Here is a 14915-nt window from a genome sequence, read left to right as displayed (position 1 = left end):
TACAGGAAATGCACAAGTGACACATCCTGCCAGGAGCAATGAGGTAAATAAATAACATTCCTAGACTAAAATACTCACTTAAACGATTAAGGGGCCTTTTTTTTTTAAGAGAGAGTCCTTGCCAAGAACGGCAAGCACAAATCAATCAGGAATAGCATTATTGTAATTTTTTATGAACTCTATCATCGATGTGGGTACAGTTCCATTTGGTTTATTGAATCCCAAATGAAATGCAAATCCATGCAGTGGCATCCGGATTGCCAGCGTGAACATTATCTCACGTCAGCGTTTTACACAAAGAGCAGCACACTCCTCATCGGAGAAGGTTTGCTCCATACTGATGAACTGACTATTATAGAGGGGGGAGGAAAAAAAAGAACATAAAGAAGAAAAACATGTGGATTTAAGTATTACAGAAATAAATTGAAAGAAGAAGTGCGGAACATGATTGACAAAATAGGAACAAAAGAAAATCTAGGGCAAGCAAAAATTACACTGGAGAGCTGGGGGTGTTGAATAGATGGAGATTGGTGATAGGGTAAGGGAGAGTATGGGTGAAAAAGAGAATGATGCATAAAAAGAAGGGCTGAATAAAGGGGGGGGATCATTGAATGCAGAGGAACGCTTCCAACTGACAAAGCATTTCTCCCAGGCTGCAATCAGAGAGAGAGAGAAAAGAAGAAGCTAAAGGGCTTTTTTTTGCAGTCTGCTTACCCACACTATCAGTTCGGATAATTTCTTTTGTAATTTATTGCGCTTCAGGGCGCATCTATGTCCCTGAGTCCTATGCCAAAAGCACTATCTGTAAAATGAGTTTCTAAGCATGCAGTCCTATCTGTGTGTCACCACCAAAGCCTTCACTACTTCACATCCTCTGGCTCTCTCTCTTTCACTCTCTCACAAACACACACACACACACACACACACACACACACACACACACACATATGCTCGTACTGTATATATGGGGTATCTAAAAATTACAATGCAGTATTTAAATGTCTTATAGTTGGAATACATTGATATCAGTGGCCACAGTCTCAAGTGACTGCCTAAGCCTTGTCTTAATTAGAGATAACCAAGGATATGGGAAGCACTGAGGGTATTGCATCAGCTTTAAGCTTTTTAGCATAACTTTAACCTCAGCTGCAACAGCACTCAAGACTTTAGGTTAGAGAAGTTTTACCAGGATCAAACTGAAAAGCACAAACAACTGCATATAGCTACTCTATAACAGGAAAAAGCTCATGAGATTTCCAAAGCAGCTACACCCAAAACTTCTTCCATGCATGATAATTAGCTGTCTCCAAACTAAATATTGCATCATATCAACAACTATCTGCTTTTCTTTGTTAAATAACACATTTTTATTACATTTATTCTATTATAGGACAAAGCTTTCACTATAGAAATAATGACCTATAACATATTCTTTGTTATTTGTTAATGATTCATGTGTGACATGAAAATGTACATGCTGTTTGAGATTTCATCACCACCAATGTAAAATATCTTCCTGGATCCCTGTGTATGATTGTTATTATAAACAAGCTAAATATGCTTTTTTTTTTCGCCCAACTATACCTACCTATCAGAATTTCCTACTTCCTACATGACAATTATTTTGGATAATTAGCCAGCTATGTTTTTTTTCTATTTTCTATGTTTAATTTTAAATGTAGATATTAGCTTGTTTATAGAAAGCATTCGTAAGTGTTAGAAGGTGCAAAAAGAACTTCTTAAACTAACATAAGACTAACAACATTACAAAATGGTTTGGTTCTTGAGATCAGGGATTCTGGAACTGTATAACCAATTGTCATTGACATCTGTCACTTATATATTTTATTTGATATAGATCTGAGAACCTTTTTTTGGGTCTGAGGATATTTAAAAGGACATTTAATAGTAGAAACGAGTCGAACTAAATCGAGCTAGACTTAACTTGTGTATCCACAAAGTCAACATATCAGTAAAATAAAAAATACTTCCACACATGACATTTAGTTTCTATATTTCTATATTTTGTCAAATCTATATTTATTATGAACAGCTCTTAAAAACATGGTCTAATACTAAAAATTGTAACACAAAGGTCAAACATAACCAGGGAATTAAATTACATGACAAAAATTGGATCCAAAGAGAAGGCAGAATAGTTTTCCAATGTTTAGAACTTACAGAAGGATAAAATAGGATAACCTCCTGGTCTACTGCTAAATATGAGTGTAATGACAGCATAGGACAGGCTGCCGAGAGAGGAGTTGTGGTATTGAATGAGGAAGTCAGGTGTTCCAGAGACATATGTGAGTGTGGTGCAGGACATGTATGTGGACAGTGTGACAGCAGTAAAGTGTGCAGTAAGACAGACTGGTTCAAGTTGAAGGTTAGACTGCATCAAGGTCCAGATCTTAGACCTTTCCTGTTTGCAGTGGTGATAGACAAGTTGACGGATAAGGTCAGACAGGAGTCTCCCTGGACTATGATATTTGCGGATGATATAGTGATTTGTGGTGAGAGTAGGGAGCAGGTTGAGAAGAGCCTGGAGAGATAGAGGTACGCGCTGGAGAGAAGGGGAATGAAAGTCAGTAGGAGTAAGACAGAGTACATGTGTGTGAATGAGAGGGAGGGTAGTGGAGTTGTGCGGTTGCAGAAGAAGAGGTGAAGAAGGTGGAGGAGTTCAGGTACCTGGGATTTGTGATATAAGGGTATCTGTGAGAGTGAAAGGGAAAGTTTATAGGACTGTGGTGAGACCTGCAATGCTGTATGGTTTAGAGACAGTGGCATTGAGTAAAAGACAGGAGGTGGAGCTGGAGGTAGCAGAGTTGAAGATGTTGAGGTTTTCGTTGGGAGTAACGACGATGGACAGGATAAGAAATGAGTCCTCACCACATATAGATGTGGTGAGGGAAGACATGCAGGTGGTTGGGGTGAAAGAGGCAAACGTAGAGGACTTGCGATGGAGACGGGCGATCTGCTGTGGGGACCCCTAATGGGAGAACCCGAAAGAAGAAGAAGAAGAGTGCTGAAGTTGCAGAATAAGAATATCAGTGAAAATTAAACCCATTTAGTGCATTTAATTGCAATATTAATAAAATATAAAAATACATTTTAAATTACAAAAAAAAGTAAACAAACTGTAGCATGTTTTCTTTATGTTTTAGTTTGAATTGATCCCAAAGGGGTGACGCTGCCGGATTGGCAAAAAAATTGCAAGGGGAAAAAAAGGTGGAATTGCGAGAGAAAAAAGTCGGAATAGCGGAAAAAAAGTTGTAATTAGGCAAACTTTTTGAATCATATGAATCTTCTCCTTGCTCCACGCTATTTTCTCCCCATTCCTACTCTACTGTGTTTACCTGTCCAGAGTACTCCAGAGTTTAGCGTGTGGTTTGGCAGTAAGAATGGTCCATAGGGAAAACACAATGCTCTGTGTGTAGTAGAATGGACTAAACAAAGCATCGAGGCAAAATATTTGGCATCAGATTTTTTGTATTCGAATTACTGGAGTTACTCTGAGCCATTGTTTGCATGTGATAGTCTGTCCCTGGACACGCAACCATCACCATCACCCAGTACTTAATAAGGTGCTCCCATAGCAGCTTCTAAAGTGGCTTATCCACTCCAGCCACCTCCTCATAAAATTTCTTTCAACAGATTAAATACATGGAAGACCCAAGATGACCTTTGTGGTTTCCATAGCTGCAATTAACAGACTTTTTTTTTCCATTCCAGACATTTATACTTGTGGTTATTTCTTTTGCTCACACTAGAAAGATTACACTGCACTCAAAACTAGACGGAAAAAGTTAAATATTGGAAGTTAATGTCAAAACCTTTATTTTACATGCTTTTGTGTTTCTGCACACTTCCATTCTATTGTACGTCTGAGAATTACATAAATGCAGACATCCAATGTACACATTACTTGAAATTGTCTAAAGTCTATCACATCTACATGTAAATACTGTCTATAAACATTAATTGCACGTAAGTGTAAGACTGAATTTAAATAATTTGTTGAATTTGTTCAGAAAAAACACAAGCTCAAGATTTGGTAGCAAATTCTGTAAACACTCCATGGCCTCATGATCCACCAAACCAGAATAAAATTCTTGGCAAAGGCAACAGCATTGCAGCACACAGGTTCCTGGTGAGATGCAGAAGAGTTATGACCCAGATTCAGCCTACAGAGCTCAAAAACTCCATGCACCTGAAGCTCCTTTGTCATTCAGAGTATGCAGGTCAAGTGGCCTCCAGCAAGAAGCCAGAGTTATTAGCAACACGAGGAACATGCAGTCAGAATTATAAAAGCAGTAAGTGTGATACTAAAAGATGACCCCAGTGAATCATTAAAAGGCCTAACATAATGCTACAGGTCTGCCAAAACACATCCAGCTGCACACTGAGTTTTGAACTCCAACACAATTTGAATTCCAACACAAGAGAGCAAGTAATGAGGAGTGACACAGAGTAATTCAGGAATCATTCAATCCACATAGAATGTGTTTTACCAAACAAGTGCTTTGGTAGGACTGACGACCTTAGTAGTGTTAAAAAGAAGATTGATCAATTCCTCTATAGAAGGGAATCATCAGACTTCACTATTTCACTAAACCCCGAATAAAGAGGGTAGATGAGCAAACAGGCGTGAATCTTGTATATCAAATTGATATACATAGCATAGGCGTTTTGAGCTCTCTGATATTGAACCCACTTCTTTCCTATTTGAATGTATAGAATTTGGCAGATGCCCATATCCAGAGTGGCTTAAATGTATCCCATTTACACAACTGATCAGATATGGGGTTAAGGGCCTTGCTTAGGGGCCCAGGAGTGTAGTGAATACTTTTGAATTGTATGTTGCCATCACAAGTTACAAATACAAAACCAAGGTCTCGCTAGATTGTTTAAAAGTCTCTATAATGCTATGTTCATTCAATTTTTTTATATAAGTATTGAAATAATCGTTTGTCTCTCAGTAGACAGGTTATACAATCTTACTGTACTTACTGTACTTACTTATTCAATTGTGGCCAATTAAAATTTTTTATTGTATTTGGAGATTTATTAGAAGAGCATATGGCCACATTATTAAATAGCTGTTTCAGAACCAATACAACTTCAATATCCACCACTACACATCTAGCTAGAAGCAATGGTTTGTTGTGAATTTACCTTTTGCTGGAGTGTTTGACTCTTTTGATGTGATAGCAATAAGAATCAGGCACTGACAGAAAACTCACAGAAATGTGTGCGTGTATGGAAATTATGCAGACAAAAGCAAATTAGAGTGATGGGACATGTAGCAAGTGACAGCGTCAGCCAGCCTTTTCCAATTTCACACATTGCACACACATCATCTCAAGCTATTTCAGCCCTCTTCGCCAAGCATAAACACACACACACACACACACACACACACACACACACACACACACACAAACAATCTGCTCCACAGTTACTGAATCTTCTAACCATACCAATTTTGTGCTGTTTTTTAGAACATTTACCTAAATACTTAAAGATAGATAGATCACTTTATTCATCCCAGAGGAAAATTTACCCCAGATACAAAATCAGCACTAGTTTTGATGCATGGTGAAAAATCAATATTTGCTGGATGACACATGGTGCTGCAGTACACATTCCTGACACAACAAAGTGAGATGATCTATATCATGCAGACAGTGATAGACAGAAAGAGAATTCCCTCAGTGACTATGCCGTTCAGCTAAATCCTAGGACAACCTGTTCATAGGTCTCCGTCTGTAGCTGATAAACTGGGAAAGCACAGAGGGGATGACTTCAATCAGGTAATTAAGCACACATAGGGGAAAGAGTGCCAGGGGCTCCAGGTCCCATGGCCAAATTGAGACCAGGAAAATTAAGTGGATCGTGAGAATGCGATGAGTGGTTAGTCCACATGTCCCTGGATTCATGCTGTGAGTCCTTGGAGAGCTAGTGTAGCAAGAATTGCAATCAATTAGGTAAGGAGAGATTTCTTTGGTACTGTTTGGTGATGTCTGTATACCCTGATATGCTTATGTTTGTATGTATGTATGTATGTATGTATGTATGAAAGTAATCTGTAGAAGCACAATGTAAAAGTGTCACTGGTCTTGCTTTACTTCCCACAACCGCAAGCTGTCTTCTCAACACACAAGAAAAATCGGACTCTTCCATATCAACACTCTTTTCCATATTCCATATAAAACACATCAATAAATTGCCCTCGGATTTGCAAATATGACCTTCATGACAGTACAGACCATAGTTAATAGCATGTCAGTTTTCTAAACGATTTATATATAGGATCGTCAGCTGCTGGAATATGTATTCATTCATATTCATTAACCGCTTTAACCTGGTGAGAGTAACATTGCCTCCAGAGCTGTTTCGGTAATACTGGGTGTAATTGATGAAATTGATGAAAATAATGTCCCACACTTTGGCACGTCACCAAGGAAAGGCCATGCAGACACAAGGAGAACATGCACAAATCCATACAGTCAGCTCAGGATTCAACTCCAGACAACAGTGCAGTCTGTAAGGAGGCAGATGCAAAGGAAGATTTTTGTGTTAACAAAAGAAACTTAAAAGGTGGTAATGAAGCAAAGAACAAGCAAACTATGAGCACATACAAATATATCATCAGCAAAAGCTTGACAAGGAGATGCTAAAAAAACAGGATCTTTCTAGGAATATTATGGTGCTAATCGAGGTAACCCAAGACATGGGTAAGAGCACTTGAAAAAAAATGGTGTTGTTACTTAGAATCTTTATTTGTTTCACCTGTTTGCTCTAGTGTTTGCGCTAGTCTTTGTGCCGTCAAATGTATAGTGACTACCATCATGTTGTAGATGCTACAGTATGAGAAATGCCTTAAATACTTGAATGTACTAAGATCTGCTCAGCTCTTACTCTGAAAATGTGAGTTCTGTACATGAGACATGAAAGAATATGTGTGTGTGTTACGTGTCTGCTGTTTTTTTTCTACTGCTCTCCCCCTCCCCCCTTTCTTCAGCGCTTTACTGGCTATAGGTGGAGCTACCGGGTACTTGAAATGGAGGCCTGGGGAAAAAAAGGACCAATGATGAGCAAGAGCCGACCAGAGGAGGCGGAGCCTTCCATTTAAAAGCAGCTCCGGCGGTCCCCTGGGGGAGGAAAGACAGAGAGAGCGCTAGCTGTCTGCTAGCTGTCTGCTAGCTGTCTGCTAGCTGTCTGCTAGCTGTCTGCTAGCTGTCTGCTAGCTGTCTGCTAGCTGTCTGCTAGCTGTCTGCGTTATCCTAGCTCACCTGGTTTAGGAAGAGGTAAGAATGTGTGCACACCTACATTCCACCACGTAGGGTTGGCTATTGTTTAGACACCCTAGTTAGAGGGCAAGTGCCACTCACTGTATTTTCTGGTAGCATAGCCTAGAGTAGTCAGCTAGACTGTTGCTGCTGTTAGTTAGGTTAAGCTTCCCAAAATACAGCCTAGAGTAGACCCTTCTGTTGTGTTCATTTCTTTGGCACTGTTTATGTTCTTTTGCCAGTGTGAGTCTAGTCTTCTTGACTCTGTGAAACACGCTTGGGATTTGTTTCTTACTTTACTGCACATGACCATTAAAACACTAACTACTCTAAACTCTGGTCCTGCTTTTTGTTCAAACAGCCCGTAACATCTAACTGGTTATCGTTCCACACTCCCCTAGGCCTAGCCAAGGTGGGAACGTAACAAGTGGGGGCTCATCCGGGATCTGTTGAATAGGGATAGACGAGTTGGGTATTGATTTTATGGTTTATCGTGTGTACTGGATGACTGGTCTATAGTCATGGCAACCTTTGATCTCCAGCTGTTTGTTGCTTCTCCAAGTCTGGATATTTTTGAAAGGTGTTGGAAGGATGACCTATTAGAACTCGCTGCTTACTATAGTGTACCAGTTTCTCGGAGTCTGGTGAAGAAAGAGATCAAGAGTAAGGTTCTTGCTAAGCTTTGTGAATTAGGGGTTCTTAAACTCTCACCACATGTTGATACAACTGAGGCTAGTGGTGTGGAATCCACTGGTGTTGATTCTGGGACTTTAGGTGCAGAGATGGTTGAGCCGATGGTTGAAGCCAGAGCTACCTTAGCCTGCTTCGACCCATTATCTCCTTCTTTGTCTGCAGGATCAAGGGATGAGGCCCGTGCCAAAGTGCGCATTGCACGTCTCCAATTGGAGGCTCAAGAGAAAGCAGAAGCACATAAAGCAGAGATGGAGTTTAGGATAGCTGTGCGTAAGATGGAACTCGAGGTAGATCGGGAAGTCCGATTAAGGCAAGTGGAGTTAGAAGCAATGAAGATCTCTTCAATGTCTATGGCCCACTCGGATAACCTGTCTTCCCCTCCTCCGCCACTGTCCTCTCCGCCTGCACCTCCTGTAAGGCCTGTCCCTATGCCTCGGTCTGCTTACTCTGTCCCAGCCACTCCTGCTTTTGATGTTAGCAAAAACATTGTGTTGGTTCCTCCGTTCCGAGAAAGTGAAGTAGATACTCATTTCGGTGTTTTTGAGCGTATCGCTATAGCCTTAAATTGGCCAAAAGATGTGTGGTCTTTCTTGCTCCAGTGTAAGCTTATTGGAAAAGCTCAGGAAGTATGTTCTTCGTTGTCCCTGGAGGATAGTTTACAGTATGAGGTAGTTAAAACGACTATACTCCGTGCCTATGAGTTGGTCCCTGAAGCCTACAGGCAAAGGTTCAGGAATCTTAGAAAACTTCCCTTACAGACCTTTGTTGAGTTTGGCCGAGAGAAAGAAACCTTGTTGGATAAGTGGTGTGCTTCTAGCAAAGTAAATGATTTTGACTCCTTGGGGGAGCTTGTGTTGCTTGAGGAATTTAAGAATTGTCTACCTGACCGTGTTGTGGTCTACCTAAATGAGAGGAAGGTTTCCTCTGTTTCAGAAGCTGCTGTCCTCGCAGATGAGTTTGTGTTGACTCATAAGAACGTCTTCAAGCAGACTAAGGTAGAACCGTCAGTAACTACTGATCAGCAGTTAAAGACGACTCGGTCTAGTCAGTCGAATTCTCCTCCTAGCTCTACTAGATGCTTTTACTGTCATAAGCCTGGCCATGTAATTGCAGACTGCGCAAGTTTAAAGCAAAAGCAAGACAGGCCGAAACAAACTCCTAGTCCTACCCAACGAATTGCACTAGCAAAAACCGTTAGTCCTGCTTCAGATTTTGTCGGACCGAATGTTGAAGAATCTGTTAATTCATGTTATCAGCCATTTGTAACAGACGGTAGATGTTCTTTAGTTAGGAAAGATCAAACCCCAGTACCTGTTAAAATTCTTAGGGATACTGGCGCAACTCAGTCCTTTATATTAGCTGATGTGTTATCTTTTTCAGACAAGTCCTTCTGTGGAACACATGCCTTTTGTAAGGGGATTACTATGCAGTACATTAAAGTTCCTCTTCACTATGTGCACTTGAGCTGAAGTCTAGCTACAGGGATCTATAAAGTGGCGGTATGTCAGTCTTTACCTGTGGAAGGTGTTACTTTCATTTTAGGGAATGACATAGCTGGAGGTAAAGTCCTTCCGGTCCTAGAAGTTCTGGAGAGTCCCGCTGACGATCTCTTACCAGATGATCTGTCGCATGATCACCCCACAGTGTTCCCTGTATGTGCTGTGACTCGTGCTAAAGCTCGTTTGTTAGAAGATGTGGTTGACTTATCAGACTCGTTTCTCGCTAAAGATGATGCAGAGTTTGCTGTGTTGACTCCTCCCATGACTTGTTCTTTAGACCCAGTGACTTCAACGAAAATTCAGAGCACAGATGTTCAGCTTGGTGAGTTACCTATCAGTCGTTTACAACTTCTTGACGTTTAAAAGGCTGATCCTAGCCTAGAGAAGTATTTTTCAACTGTGTGTAGTCAGGAAGAGTTGGCAAAACGACAAGTAGCATATTTTGTAGAGAACAATCTCTTAATGCGGAAATGGTCTCGTATTGATTCGCCTTTTGACAGTGTCTTTCAGATTGTGGTACCTTCAGTTTATAGGCAAGGTGTACTTCACGTAGCCCATGATCATCCTTGGTCAGGACACTTAGGCATTACAAAAACGTATTTGCGCGTTCTCAAACATTTCTTTTGGCCTGCACTCAGGAAAGATGTTGTGCAGTTTTGTCGGTCTTGTCATATTTGTCAGTGTACTGGGAAGCCAAATCAGGTTATTCCACCAGCTCCTCTTTACCCTATACCAGTACTTGGGGAGCCATTTGAGCATGTTCTTGTTGACTGCGTTGGTCCTCTGCCTAGAACTAAGTCTGGGAATCAGTATTTTGTTAACAATATTGTGTGCGGCTACTCGGTTTCCAGAAGCGATTCCCTTACGTAGAATTACCTCTTCAGTGGTGGTCAAAACCCTTGTAAAATTTTTCACCACTTTTGGGCTGCCCAAGGTAGATTAAACGGATCAAGGAACTAACTTCTTGTCCAAGCTGTTTTCACAGGTTATGAAAACACTAAACATAACTCATCACGTGTCCAGTCCTTATCACCCTGAGTCCCAAGGTGCATTAGAAAGGTTTCACCAGTCCTTGAAATCTATGTTAAGGAAATACTGTTTAGACACTGAGAAAGACTGGGATGAAGGAGTGCCTCTTCTGCTGTTTGCAGTAAGAGAAGCTGTTCAAGAATCTGTTGGATTTAGTCCTGCAGACCTTGTTTTTGGTCATTCAGTTAGAGGTCCTCTGAAAACCCTTAAGGAGAAGTTTCTAGTAGATAGTGGTAAGAAACACAATATTTTAGACTATGTAAGCAAATTTCGTGAGCGTCTGCACAAAGCTTGTACCCTAGCCCGTGAAACCCTAGGGTTGTCGCAAGGTCGTATGAAGCAGTGGTATGACAAGAAGGCAGTCTCCCGGAAGTTTTAACCTGGTGGCAAAGTAATGGTTTTACTTCCTATTCCTGGTTCATCCTTGTCTGCCAAGTTTTCTGGTCCATACTCAGTTAAGGAAAAACTTAGTGACACTGACTATGTTCTCTGCACCCCTGACTGAAAACGCAAGACACGGGTTTGTCATATTAACATGCTGAAAGAGTATCACGCCCGTGAAGGTGTCTCTAGTTCTGAGGACTTGTGTGGTGATGAGGCAGTTTCCGCTGGCTTGGTAAATGTAACACACAGTAGTGAGGAGCCTACTGCTGATTCAGATTCAGATGGGTTGGTTGTACGTGCACCACAAACCTTTTGTCGACTCTTACACTCCGATATTTTATCCACCCTCTCTTCCTTCCTAGGTCATTTGCCTGACCCCCAGAAAGCCAATATTGAAAACCTCATTAGTTTGTTTCCAACAATTTTTCAAGATGTTCCTTCTCAAACAACAGTCTTACAACATGATATACAAGTTACCACCACTGCACCCATTAAACAACATGCCTATCGAATCAATGCAACTAAGAGAAGTTATGAAAGGGGAAGTTAAGTACTTATTGGAACATAAGTTGGCCAAACAGAGTTGTAGCCCTTGGAGTTCACCTTGCTTATTAATTCCGAAACCTGATCATTTATACTGGCTGTGTACCGATTATAGACGTGCTGTTACAGTCCCGATTCTTATCCCTTGCCAAGGATAGATGACTGTATTGACAATGTAGGTTCAGCTCATTTTGTGTCAAAATTGGACTTGCTTAAGGGTTATTGGCAAGTACCACTGACTCCCCGTGCCTCAGAAATTTCTGCTTTTGTCACCCCTGACAGTTTTCTGCAGTATACAGTTATGCCCTTTGGACTTCAAATGCTCCAGCTACGTTCCAGCGTCTTTTTAATATTGTGTTCCTCACTGCTCAGCTTATCTAGATGACCTTGTTATATATACCAGGGACTGGGCCACACACTTAGATGTTCTGGAAATGGTTTTCAAAAGACTGGAACAAGCATCATTAACATTAAACTTGGCCAAATGTGAGTTTGCCCAAGCAACTGTTACATACCTTGGCAAGCAAGTAGGCCATGGACAGGTCCATCCAGTAGATGCTAAAGTGACTGCCATATTAAATTTTCCTGCGCCTTCAACGCGTCAAGAGTTATGGAGATTTCTTGGTATGGCAGGATACTATCGTAGTTTTTGTAAAAATGTTTCTACTGTTGTTGCATCCCTTACGTCCTTGCTTAGTGCATCCAAACCCTTTGTTTGGACTACAGATTGCCAACATGCTTTTGACAGTGTAAAGGCTATGTTATGTGATTCACATGTACTTGCAGCTCCAGATTTTTCTAAACCTTTTAAGCTTGAAGTGGATGCAAGTGTCATAGGGGCCGGAGCTGTGCTGTTACAGGAGGATGCCTGTGGAATTGATCATCCTGTATGTAACTATTCACGTAAATTTAACAAACATCAGGCAAAATACTGTACAATAGAACAAGAAGCTCTAGCATTGTTACTAGCTTTAGTTTTTTGAGGTATATGTTGGATCTGCACCTCTACCAATTATTGTATATACCAATCACAGCCCTCTAGTCTTTTTGTCCCGTATGTACAATCAGAATCAAAGGCTCATGAGATGGTCATTGTTAGCCCAGAACTACAACATTGAGATTAAACACAAAAAGGGTTCGGAAAATGTTGTTGCTGATGCCCTGTCACGAGTTTAAACATTGTATTGTATACTGTTTTGTTATTTTGCTCTTTGGGGTGGGCGTGTTACGTGTCTGCTGTTTTTTTTTTTTCTGCTCTCCCCCTCCCCCCTTTTCTTCAGCACATTACTGGCTATAGGTGGAGCTACCGGGTAATTGAAATGGAGGCCTGGGGGAAAAAAAGGATCAATGATGAGCAAGAGCTGACCAGAGGAGGCGGAGCCTTCCATTTAAAAGCAGCTCCGGAAGTCCCTGGGGGGTGGAAGGAAAGAAAGAGAGAGCTTGTTGTTTGCTTGTTGTTTGCTAGCTTTCTTGGTTATCCTAGCTCACCTGGTTTAGGAACAGGTAAGAATGTGCGCGCACCTACATTCCACCACGTAGGGTTGGCTATTGTTTAGACACCCTAGTTAGAGGGCAAGTGCCACCCACTGTATTTTCTGGTAGCATAGCCTAGAGTAGTCAGCTAGACCGTTGCTGCTGTTAGTTAGGTTAAGCTTCCCAAAATAAAGCCTAGAGTAGACCCTTTTGTTGTGTTAATTTCTTTGGCACTGTTTATGTTCTTTTGCCAGTGTGAGTCTAGTCTTCTTGACTCTGTGAAACACGCTTGGGATTTGTTTCTTACTTTACTGCACGTGACCATTAAAACACTAACTACTCTAAGCTCTGGTCCTGCTTTTTGTTCAAACAGCCCGTAACATCTAACTGGTTATTGTTCCACACTCCCCTAAGCCTAGCCAAGGTGGGAACGTAACAGTGTGCTCATCTCTCTTAAATACTTTTTTTATCAGATGCATCACTAAATTCACAAATAAAAATGCATCTACATTTCAAAATTATTAGATTTTTTTTAAATGGTTGTTAACACCAAAATAACACCATGTCATTTCCATCCCCAATAACAGGATCATTACAGCCTGCACCCCAAAGGTCAACTGCTGCTGAATGTATGTGAGCACACAAAATTGCTAATCATTCCATATCCCTGTATCTAAATCAAACACACAAATACACACATGCACACAACAAGCACACTCCATTTAAGGCCGTGTCAAGAGTTAACACAATTACATGTGGGCTAATGGAATCTAGGCCTGCCTGAGACAAATGTGACTTCATTATTGCAAGTCATGAGAGACTGTCAGAGCAGATCACTGATGAAGAAATGTGGCTTTCCTCTTTTCTCGCTCTCTTGCCATCTGCTGTGGCCTTGGGATAGAATCAGAAAGAAAATATAAAAAGTAAGAAAATGACTTAATAATACTAACATAGTCATATTCATTCTGTCTTTGCTAGGGTAAGATTAGAATAAACCAAACAGTAGTTCTACTACTATTTCAAGGCAATTTTAATTTAAATTGAGTAAACACATTTAAAACAAGCTGAATACTCTTAGATTTGATACATACGATTTGAGACATAATACATATTGCTCATTATGATTATCCTCAATTGTTTATTATTGGTATTATTATTGTTATTTGCCTATATTTTAAAACATTTTCAATAACTAATTATAGTTACAATATATTTTTGCAGTGCAGTGTAGAGTTCCATGCAGGTATGGAAAAAATGCTGTAAAGTAAGAATGCTTAAAAAATAGAAGGTTAAATTTTTTTTATCTGCAAAAAAGCTTCAGCTATCAGTAGTAAAATCTAGAAATATCATTAATATAGTATAATACTCAGCTTCGCAGAGAACTCGGTGTATAGAGTTCAGATAAAATCAGTAATCATGTTATCATGCCTTAGAGTAAAGTTTATCATATATAAAGTTTATTATACATTATATAATCAAAATGCTTGTAAATGTAGTACATGTTATAAAGGCAAGTGAGCAGATATGGCTGATGGTTTAGGTTAGGAATTAGAAAAACTGGCAGTTGTAGAAAAATAAGGTGGAAAAATGTAGAGGCGCCATGAGTATGAACTGGAAAAGATATTGAAAGTGGAAAATAGAGCCGCATATGAGGACCAATAGTCACTCCAGAAAACAGATATATTCCATGGCCGGTAGAAAGTAGAGTACAAGTAGAAACTTAAGTGGAAAAATCATATAAAAATATAAAAATGTAATAGGTAATATAAAAAAGTGTAATAGGTTAATGGGCACAACACATCAGATAATAATGAACATAGGAAAATAGTTGCAAGAATTTTTATAAGAGGTACAATGTCCAAAACACACAGGGAGTAAGATGTTTCTATGGGAGCATGAGCTTAAGATGCAGGTAGGATGAGAGTAAGACAGGAAATGTTATATAAAGAAGTGTTATGGCATAAGAAATATATTTTAAGAAGATTTTAAGAAAAAAAGTAAA

The 14915-nt window shown here is 40.1% G+C and overlaps 1 protein-coding gene and 1 long non-coding RNA gene across 2 annotated transcripts in view; one reads left to right on the top strand and one right to left on the bottom strand.

Moving 5' to 3' along the window:
* The window catches only part of dab1a (DAB adaptor protein 1a), a 368118-nt gene that overhangs the window by 345579 nt on the left and 7624 nt on the right, over positions 1 to 14915 (bottom strand). The window lies entirely within an intron of this gene.
* Positions 7180 to 13858, top strand: LOC124377057. Its single transcript, XR_006924048.1, has 3 exons — positions 7180 to 7310; positions 12721 to 12943; positions 13501 to 13858. It is a non-coding gene; the product is annotated as an uncharacterized LOC124377057 (long non-coding RNA).

The sequence above is a fragment of the Silurus meridionalis genome, chromosome 23 (genome assembly GCF_014805685.1).
Source record: "Silurus meridionalis isolate SWU-2019-XX chromosome 23, ASM1480568v1, whole genome shotgun sequence".
NCBI lineage: Eukaryota > Metazoa > Chordata > Actinopteri > Siluriformes > Siluridae > Silurus > Silurus meridionalis.
The sequence above is the reverse complement of the archived record's forward strand: the minus strand, read 5'-3'. Positions and strand labels throughout refer to the sequence as shown.